Source organism: Salmo trutta, chromosome 22, assembly GCF_901001165.1.
Source record: "Salmo trutta chromosome 22, fSalTru1.1, whole genome shotgun sequence".
NCBI classification, from domain to species: domain Eukaryota; kingdom Metazoa; phylum Chordata; class Actinopteri; order Salmoniformes; family Salmonidae; genus Salmo; species Salmo trutta.
This window is the reverse complement of record NC_042978.1, coordinates 31,945,964-31,956,266: the sequence shown is the minus strand read 5'-3', so window position 1 is coordinate 31,956,266 and position 10,303 is coordinate 31,945,964. Positions and strand designations below refer to the sequence as shown.

The window sequence follows — 10,303 nt, the reverse complement described above, 5'->3', positions numbered from 1 at the left end:
GGGGAGGGCTGAGGAAGGGAGGGCTGAGGAGGGGAGGGCTGAGGAGGGGAGGGCTGAGGAGGGGAGGGCTGAGGAGGGAGGGCTGAGGAAGGAAGGCTGAGGAGGGGAGGGCTGAGGAAGGGAGGGCTGAGGAGGGGAGGGCTGAGGAAGGGAGGGCTGACAAGGGGAGGGCTGACAAGGGGAGGGCTGACAAGGGGAGGGCTGAGGAGGGAGGGCTGACAAGGGGAGGGCTGACAAGGGGAGGGCTGAGGAGCGCTGAGGTGGGGAGGGCTGAGGAGGGGAGGGCTGAGGAGGAGAGGGCTGAGGAGTGCTGAGGTGGGGAGGGCTGAGGAGGGGAGGGCTGAGGAAGGGGGCTGAGGAGGGGAGGGCTGAGGAGGGGAGGGCTGAGGAGGGGAGGGCTGAGGAGGGGAGGGCTGAGGAGGGAGGGCTGACAAGGGGAGGGCTGAGGAGGGGAGGGCTGAGGAAGGGAGGGCTGAGGAAGGGAGGACTGAGGAGGGAAGGGCTGAGGAGGGGAGGGCTGAGGAGGGGAGGGCTGAGGAGGGGAGGGCTGAGGAGGGGAGGGCTGAGGAAGGGAGGGCTGAGGAGGGGAGGGCTGAGGAGGGAGGGCTGACAAGGGGAGGGCTGAGGAAGGGAAGTGGCTGAGGAGGAGAGGGCTGAGGAGGAGGGTGACAAAGGGAGGGCCTGAGGAGGAGGGCTGAGGATGGGAGGGCTGACAAGGGAGGGCCTGACAAGGGGAGGGCTGAGGAGCGCTGAGGAGGGGAGGGCGAGGAGGGGAGGGCTGAGGAGGGGAGGGGCTGAGGAGAGGAGGGCTGAGGAGGGGAGGGCTGAGGAGGGGAGGGCTGAGGAGGGGAGGGCTGAGGAAGGGAGGGCTGAGGAGGGAAGGGCTGAGGAGGGAAGGGCTGAGGAGGGGAGGGCTGAGGAGGGAAGGGCTGAGGAGGGGAGGGCTGAGGAGGGAAGGGCTGAGGAGGGGAGGGCTGAGGAGGGGAGGGGTGACGAGGGGAGGGCTGAGGAAGGGAGGGCTGAGGAGGGGAGGGCTGAGGAGGGAAGGGCTGAGGAGGGGAGGGCTGAGGAGGGAAGGGCTGAGGAAGGGATGAGAGCTCATCTTTGTGTGTGGCAGTGTCTAGGAACTCAGGTAGTTAGTAACAAAAGGAAGCGTTGAGTTTGTTCTTGTTCAGGTAGTTATTGCAATTAATGACACACTAACTGCCACCAAACTGACACAGAACACGGTGCAGCTCTCATCATCTTCCAACTCCTCTTAAGCTCTCAAAGCCAGGCTAATACTAGTATCCTGTTTCTCAAGTCATGTAACTTTGCGAAATGTCTATAAGCACTCAGACAGCTTACTATTTACAAAACCTGTAACTCTGTAACATCTCTATTATGAGGTAGGTGTGATCAGATGTTATCACCTCTTCCAACTTGATAAGTGAGTATCTCAATCAGAAAGACAACTGAAACAGTGAGGTGATGCTAGCCTGGTCCCAGAGCTGTTTGTGCTGTCATACAACGACCATAGGAGTTGGCTATAAAGCACAAACAGATATGGGACCAGGCTAATATTCTGCTGCTTCTGGGTGGTGGTGTTTCATTCCTTTCCCTACAGTGATATAACTAATGTGGGTCATTAAGTGGAAAGCAGGAAATCCATGCTAAGCAGGGCAGTGAGTGACTGTAACTACTTACTGTGTGCTACACTGCCAGACCAGACCAGGCGGAGGCCACTGTTTCTTGTTGAGTAAGAGGGTTGAAAGGACTGAGGCCTCTAGTCTACTACTGGTCTGATACCGGTGACTGTGAAACCCACCTGGGCTGCCGAGCTGAGAAAAACTCCTGTGACCGCACGGCACACAGAGCTAGCTTGAAGTTACAGCAGTTTGACCGCATATGCTTAAATCCCCCAGAGGACTGAGAAATGAGCTGAGGAACCCCCTCCACGCACGCACGCACACACACACACACACACACACACACACACACACACACACACACACACACACACACACACACACACACACACACACACACACACAAGCAACTTCCTGTTGCCTGGAGCAGTTCTGTATTTCAGAGTAGAATTAGAGTAGTTGGATCTCAACGACCGACAGCCAATGACTCGCCTGTGTCTAGACAGATCAGAGGCCCCGACTGCAGTAGTAGCTCACTGAATAGGAATCCAGCTAGCCCACAGCCCCTCATTGTTATACGACTACCTTGTGCTGCTTCTCTCACGTTGGCTGCACCAGAGAGTTACTTAATTCACAGTCCTCAATGCTATAATGGTGAACATATCTTACCCTACTACACATAAATGCAACCCCCCAGCTGTGCAGTACAGCTGGCAATAAATATCACCTATTTCTTAATAGCTTGATTGGACTATTTTGCTGAACTACACAATTCTGTCAGCATTATGACAAAATATAACTTTCAGTTCTTGTGTAAAAGGAAGTACTGTTGAGTTCATATCTAAAGCAGAGCAGACAGGACATTCTCACCAGTTTGAATGCTAACTGAGACAAGACCACCATGCACATACAGAGCATTCAGAAAGTATTCAGACCCCTTGACTGTTTCCACATTTGGTTACTTTACAGCTGAATTCTAAAATGGATTAAATCAACAATAGAAAATCCTCCTCAATCAACACACACTACCCCATAATGACAATGCAAAAACAGGTTTTTAGACAAAAACAGAAATACTTTATTTACATAAGTATTCAGACCCTTTGCTATGAGACATGAAATTGAGCTCAGGTGCCTCCTGTTTCCATTGATCATCCTTGACATGTTTCTACAACTTCGAGTCCACCTTTGGTAAATTCAATTGATTTGACATGATTTGGAAAGGCACACACACCTGTCTATATAAGGTCCCTCAGGACCTCAGACTGGGGCGAAGGTTCACCTTCCAACAGGACAACGACCCTAAGCAAACAGCCAAGACAACGCAGGAGTGGCTTCGGGACAAGTCTCTGAATATCCTTGAGTGGCCCAGCCAAGCCCCGGACTTCAAATCAAATGAAACTTTATTTGTCACATCCGCCAAATACAACAAGTTTAGACCTTACCATGAAACGCTTACTTACAAGCCCTTAACCAACAGTGCAGTTCAAGAAAGAGTTAAGAAAATATTTCCCAAATAAACAAAAAAGTAAAAAATGATAAAAAGTAACAAAATAAAAGAACAGGGGGTACCGGTACAGAGTCAATGTACGGGCTTACAGGTTTGTACATGGAGGTAGGGGTAAAGTGACTATGCATAGATAATAAACAGCGAGTATCAGCAGTGTAAAAACAAAAGGGGGGGGGGGGTCAATGTAAATTGTCCGGGTGGCCATTAGATTAATTGTTCAGCAGTCATATGGCTTGGGGGTAGAAGCTGTTAAGGAGTCTTTTGGACCTAGTCTTGGCGCTCCGGTACAGCTTGCTGTGCGGTAGCAGAGAGCACAGTCTATGACTTGGGTGACTGGAGTCTTTGACCATTTTTAGTGCCTTCCTCTGACACGCCTAGTATATAGGTCCTGGATGGCAGGAAGCTTGGCCTCAGTGATGTACTGGGCCGGAGCACTACCCTCTGTAGTACCTTACAGTCAGATGCCAAGCAGTTGCCATAACAGGCGGTGATGCAACCGGTCAGAATGCTTTCGATGGTGCAGCTGTATAACTTTTTGAGGATATGGGGACCCATACCAAATCTGTCAGTCTCCTGAGGTAGAATAGGTGTTGTCGTGCCCTCTTCACGACTGCCTTGGTGTGTTTGGACCATGATAGTTTGTTGGTGATGTGGACACCAAGGAACTTGAAACTCTCGACCCGCTCCACTACAGCCCTGTCGATGTTAATGGGGCCTGATGTGGACACCAAGGAACTTGAAAGTGATTATGCATAGATAATAAACAGCAAGTAGCAGCAGTGTGCAAAACAAACAGAGAGAGGGGGGGTGTCAATGTAAATAGTCTGGTGGGCAATTGATTAATTGTTTAGCAGTCTTATGGCTTGGGGGTAGAAGTTGTTAAAGAGCGTTTTGGTCCTAGACTTGGCGCTCCGGTACCGCTTGCCGTGCGGTAGCAGAGAAAACAGTCTATAACTTGGGTGACTGGAGTCTCTGACAATTTTTGGGGCTTTCCTGACTTGAACCCGAATCGAACATCTCTGCCAAAGGTGCGTGAACAAAGTACTGAGTAAAGGGTCTGACTACTTATGTAAATGTAATATTTCAGTTTGACATTTTTTATAAATGTGCAAACATTTCTAAAAACCTGTTTTTGCTTCGTCATTATGGGGTATTGTGTGTAGATTGATGAGGGAAAAAAACGATTTCATCCACTTTAGAATAAGGCTGTAACGTAACAAAATGTCAAGGGGTCTGAATACTTTCTGGATGTACTGTACATGTCTTATGAAAGAACAATATTCCAAAGTATAAGTCTCATCAGAATGAGGTGGTTCCACTAACAGATACACTAAGTATCTAATGCTCCTTCCATTTCCTGCTGTGCTGTTTCATTCTGTGGCAAAACATTTGTGTACATCATGTTCAAAGTTCATCTGCTGTGTGTAATCCCTTCAAGGTAGCTGGCAGAGAGGAGTGTCACCTTTCCTCTATTTACCACAAGACATTCCTGACTGCCAGTGCTGGAACAAGAGGACATGCAGTGTAAATCAATACTTCCAGGGAACATGCATGAGGGGAATACAGGGTGGGTGACTTGTAAAAAGATGATGCTTCTTTATAATGCATGTCCTTCCTGTTGCATTTAGGATTTAAGCCCTATTAACGATTCCATTCCAGAGCCCTATGCGCCTTGGTCAAAAGTAGTGCACCATATAGGGAATAGGATTCCATTTGGGAAACAGACAAGGACTTCCTTCTAGTAGAACATCATTATGCAATTCAAATGATAGGCTACTACAGAACTAGCAATTCTCAGCCAAATAGCCCAGGGGCCTGTGTACCTTCAGAGTATTTGATTAAGAATGACTGACATCTACGTTGCAAATGACAACAACAAAAGAGGTGGAGGTAAGGTGTATGTCACATTGCCTATGGACGGAAGGGGTTTGAGTCTCAAAAGCAAACAAAACACAAAAACACCTGAAGTCCCTGTTTGTATTGTACTAATGGAGAGGACTAAGAGCATGAAACTGCAGAGATGAGACACTGACAGCATCCCAAATGACACCATATTCCCTATGTAATGTACTACAGAGCCCTACAGAGTAGTGCACAATATAGGGAATAGGGTGCCAATTGGCATACATCCACTGCCAGCAGGCTGAGGTGGGGCCATTGTTGATGACACATCATTTGTCCTATTGGAATGGAATATGGGCATTCTGAGGATGACAACTACACACACACACATTGTTTTCAGTCTCTTATCTATCATATAACATGCATACTCAGTGTTCTTTCTGTTATCTGTCAAACGCTGAACGTCCGATCAACATGACTATATACAGTACTAACTGGGCCGTAACTCATTTAGTTGTAAAAATAAAACGTAAAGTTACTGTACATTGTTAGCACAAGAACATTGTCTTATATGATGCTACTTTTTATGATGGTATATGGCACAAGAGAAAATACATTTGTAAAGGGAGTGAAACAGTAAAGTATGTTTTAAAGGACCTTTTGTAAGGGTGAAACAGTGAAACAGTAAAGTATGTTTTAAAGGACCTTTTGTAAGGGTGAAACAGTAAAGTATGTTTTAAAGGACCTTTTGTAAGGCTGAAACAGTAAAGTATGTTTTAAAGGACCTTCTGTAAGGGTGAAACAGTGAAACAGTAAAGTATATTTTAAAGGACCTTCTGTAAGGGTGAAACAGTGAAAGAGTAAAGTATGTTTTAAAGGACCTTCTGTAAGGGTGAAACAGTGAAACAGTAAAGTATGTTTTAAAGGACCTTTTGTAAGGGTGAAACAGTAAAACAGTAAAGTATGTTTTAAAGGACCTTCTGTAAGGGTGAAACAGTGAAACAGTAAAGTATGTTTTAAAGGACCTTTTGTAAGGGTGAAACAGTAAAACAGTAAAGTATGTTTTAAAGGACCTTCTGTAAGGGTGAAACAGTGAAACAGTAAAGTATGTTTTAAAGGACCTTTTGTAAGGGTGAAACAGTAAAACAGTAAAGTATGTTTTAAAGGACCTTCTGTAAGGGTGAAACAGTGAAACAGTAAAGTATGTTTTAAAGGACCTTTTGTAAGGGTGAAACAGTAAAACAGTAAAGTATGTTTTAAAGGACCTTCTGTAAGGGTGAAACAGTGAAACAGTAAAGTATGTTTTAAAGGACCTTTTGTAAGGGTGAAACAGTAAAACAGTAAAGTATGTTTTAAAGGACCTTCTGTAAGGGTGAAACAGTGAAACAGTAAAGTATGTTTTAAAGGACCTTCAACTTCCATGGAGTTGCATTATTTTCCAGAGAATGCATAGAGCCCCGAGTTGATTTGGAGACTTATGACTTATGGCTTGAGGGTAGAAGCTGTTTAGAAGCCTTTTGGACCAAGACTTGGCGCTCCGGTACCGCTTGCCGTGCGGTAGCAGAGAGTACAGTCTATGACTAGGGTGGCTGGACTCTTTGGAAATTTTAAGGGCCTTCCTCTGACACCGCCTGGTATGGAGGTCCTGGATGGCAGTGATGTACTGGGCCGTACGCACTACCCTCTGTAGTGCCGTGCTTCCGGAGGCCAAGCAGTTGCCATACCAGGCAGTGATGCAACCATTCAGGATGTTCTCGATGGTGCAGCTGTATAGCTTCTTGAGGATCTGAGGACCCATGCTAAATCTTTTCAGTCTCGTGAGGGGGAATAGGTGTTGCTGTGCCCTCTTCACAACTGTATTGGTGTGTTTGGACCATGATAGTTCATTGGTGATGTGGACACCAAGGAACTTGAGGCTCTCAACCTGCTCCACTACAACCCTGTCGATGAGAATGGGGGTGTGCTTGGTCCTCCTTTTCCTGTAGTCCACAATCATCTCCTTTGTCTTGATCACGTTGAGGGAGAGGTTGTTATCCTGGCACAACACTGCCAGGTCTCTGACCTCCCTATAGGCTGTCTCATCGTTGTTTGTGATCAGGCCTACCACTGTTGTGTCGTCTCCAAACTTAATGATGGTGTTGGGAGTCGTGCTTGGCCATGCAGTCATGGGTGAACAGGGAGTACAGGAAGGAACTGAGCACGCACCCCTGAGGCGCCCCCGTATTGAGGAGCAGCGTGGCAGATGAGCATGCACTAATGCACAGGTGCAACTTGTTTTCATTAATCATCCTTGAGATGTTCCTACAACTTGATTGGAGTCCACCTGTGGTAAATTCAACTGATTGGACATGATTTGGAAAGGCATACACATGTCTATATAAGGTCCCACAGTTGACAGTGCATGTCAGAGCAAAAACCAAGCCATGAGGTCAAAGGAATTTTTCGCAGAGCTCCGAGACAGGATTGTGTCATGGCACAGATCTGATGAAGAGTACCAAAAAATGTCTGCAGCATTGAAGGTCCCCAAGAACACAGTGGCCTCATCATTCTTAAATGGAAGAAGTTTGGAACCACCAAGACTCTTCCTAGAGCTGGCCTAACTGAGCAACCGGGGGAGAAGGGCCTTGGTCAGGGAGGTGAACAAGAACCCAATGGTCACTCTGACAAAACTCCAGAGTTCCTCTATGGAGATGGGAGAACCTTCCAGAAGGACAACCATCTCTGCAGCACTCCACCAATCAGGCCTTTATGGTAGAGAAGCCAGACAGAAGCCACTCCTCAGTAAAAAGGCACATGACAACCCGCTTAGAGTTTGCGAAAATGCACCTAAAGGATTCAGACCAGAAGAAACAAGATTATCTGGTCTGATGAATCCAAGATTTAATTATTTGGCCTGAATACCAAGTGTCACTTCTGGAGGAAACCTGGCACCATCTTCTATGGTGAAGCATGGTGGTGGCAGCACCATACTGTGGGGATGTTTGTCAGTGGCAGGGACAGGGAGACTAGTCAGGATCAAGGGAAAGATGAACAGAGCAAAGTACAGAGAGATCCTTGATGAAAACCTGCTCCAGAGTGCTCAAGACCTCAGACTGGGGCGAGGGTTTACCTTCCGAATCTAACCACACAGCCAAGGCTTCGAGACAAGTCTCTGAATGTCCTTGAGTGGCCCAGCCAGATCCCGGATTTGAACCTGATCTAACATCTCTGGAGAGACCTGAAAACAGCTGTGCAGCGATGCTCCACATCCAACCTGTCAGAGCTTGAGAGGATCTGCAGAGAAGAATCAGAGAAACTCCCCAAATATAGGTGTTCCAAACTTGTAGCGTCATATCCAAGAAGAATCAAGGCTGTAATCGCTGCCAAAGGTGCTTCAACAAAGTACTGAGTAAAGGGTCTGAATACTTATGTAAATGTGATAGTTTTTTATTTTTAGTACATTTGCAAAAATGTCTAAAAACCTGTTTTTGCTTTGTCATAATGCGCTATTGTGTGTAGATTGATTAGGGTAAAAAACTATCGAATACATTTTAGAATAAGGCTGTAACGTAACAAAATGTGGAAAAAGTCAAGGGGTCTGGATACTTTCCCGAATGCACTGTATAATACTTCAGATCTGATTCCACACTGGGACACAGGTCAAATGTGCAGCTCACAAAGTCTCTGGTGGTCAGGCTACAACACAACAGACAGTGCACAGTATGCACTAATGCACAGCTACTCCAGCCATAGGAATAACATATTTTCTGGTCCTAAAGTATATTTTCTTTTACAGGCTACACCTGAGTGAGGAAGTAAAGATTAGTGTGGTAGACCCTAGTTAAGACTTTAAAACAGTTGGCACTGGAACATTCTTTCCTTATTTGGAGGGAATGTGAAAAGTCTGGAATGAGAATGAGGATGATCTAATCATCATCAGTAGCACTCTGGGGAAAGGATGGGGGTTGGTGGGGATGCATGATACCATTCCCTATCATGCCACTGTGGAAAGAGAGATTCTCACTAGGCCTACCACCTGACTGATTATATATCACTGCTAACAGAAGACAGAAGTAAAAAGGGGAGGGAGGGGTAGAGAATAACAAAACAGGCTGACCTCACTGACTGGAATGCCACCCATCCTCCTCCCCCAGAGTGGACTTTAGAGCAGAGGATGGACGCTCGCTCTCTCTTTCTCTCCGTCTGTCTCTCTGTCCCCCCTCTCTCTCTATATACCTCTCCCCCACCCTCCATCTCTCTCTCTCTCTCCTTACCTTCTCTCTCCCTCCCCTCTCTCTTTCTTTCTGCCCCCCCCCTCTGTTGGGAGGGTAAGAGGAAGGAACTGTTGTTCTCATAACAGGCCAGCATGACTTCTCTCTTCTTGGAAGCCACCTGACTGACTGCACCCTAAAATCCTGCAGAATTACTCACTGCACTCACCTCTAGCCCTGCTTACAACTCACACAAACATTCACACAAAGGACAAAGTTTGATGCTGATACACTGCAGTGCATGCACTCAAACATATGCACAGTACATGGAGTGTACAAAACATTACGAACACCTTCATAATATTGAGTTGCACACCGTTTGCCCTCAGAACAGCCTCAATTAGTTGGGGCATGGACTCTACATGGTGTTGAACGTGTTCCACAAGAGTGCTGGCCCATGTTGACTCCAATGCTTCCCACTGTTGTGTCTAGTTAGCGGGATGTCCTTTGGGTGGTGTTCCATTTTTGATACACACAGGAAACTGTTGAGTGTGAAAAACCCAGCAGCGTTGCAGTTCTTGACACACTCAAACCAGTGCGCCTGGCACCTTCTACCATACCCCGTTCAAAGGCACTTCAATCTTTTGTCTTGCCCGTTGACCCTCTGAATGGCACACATACACAATCCATGTCTCAATTGTCTCAAGGCTTAAAAGTCATTTTTTAACCTGTCTCCTCCCCTTCATCTACACTGATTGAAGTGGATTTAAACAGTGACATCAATAAAGGATCATAGCTTCACCTGGATTCACCTGGTCAGTCTGTCATGGAAAGAGCAGGTGTTCTGTACACAGTGTACAGAATGTTTTGTACACAGTGTATTATGATACTCATTGATATTCAGTTAAGCAACATGGGAAAAACAAAATAGTCATGAATAAAAGAGACAAAAAATACAGACTATTTACAGTTATTTTATACAGCTATTTCTGTGCACCGTGCTAAACCTGGAATACTGTATGTGAGAGTCAGTGTGGACAAGATGCTCACATGCAGAATAAAGAGCTGTATAGGAAAACTGCCTGCCTTCCTATTCCATATACTGTACATTCAATGACACCATTCATATGAAG

The 10,303-nt window shown here is 46.3% G+C and overlaps 1 protein-coding gene across 8 annotated transcripts in view; it reads right to left on the bottom strand.

Annotated features, from left to right (window-relative positions):
• LOC115158596 (guanine nucleotide-binding protein G(I)/G(S)/G(O) subunit gamma-12) overlaps positions 1-10,303 on the bottom strand; it is an 80,481-nt gene that overhangs the window by 25,661 nt on the left and 44,517 nt on the right. Inside the window, exon 1 of one of the 8 annotated variants that reach the window (XR_003868695.1) lies at positions 9,077-9,166. The exons of the other annotated variants lie outside the window; for them this stretch is intronic. The gene's annotated coding sequence lies outside the window, so the exon portion shown is untranslated. Of the gene's footprint in view, positions 1-9,076; positions 9,167-10,303 lie in introns of those variants that run through there. 8 annotated transcript variants of the gene reach the window in all.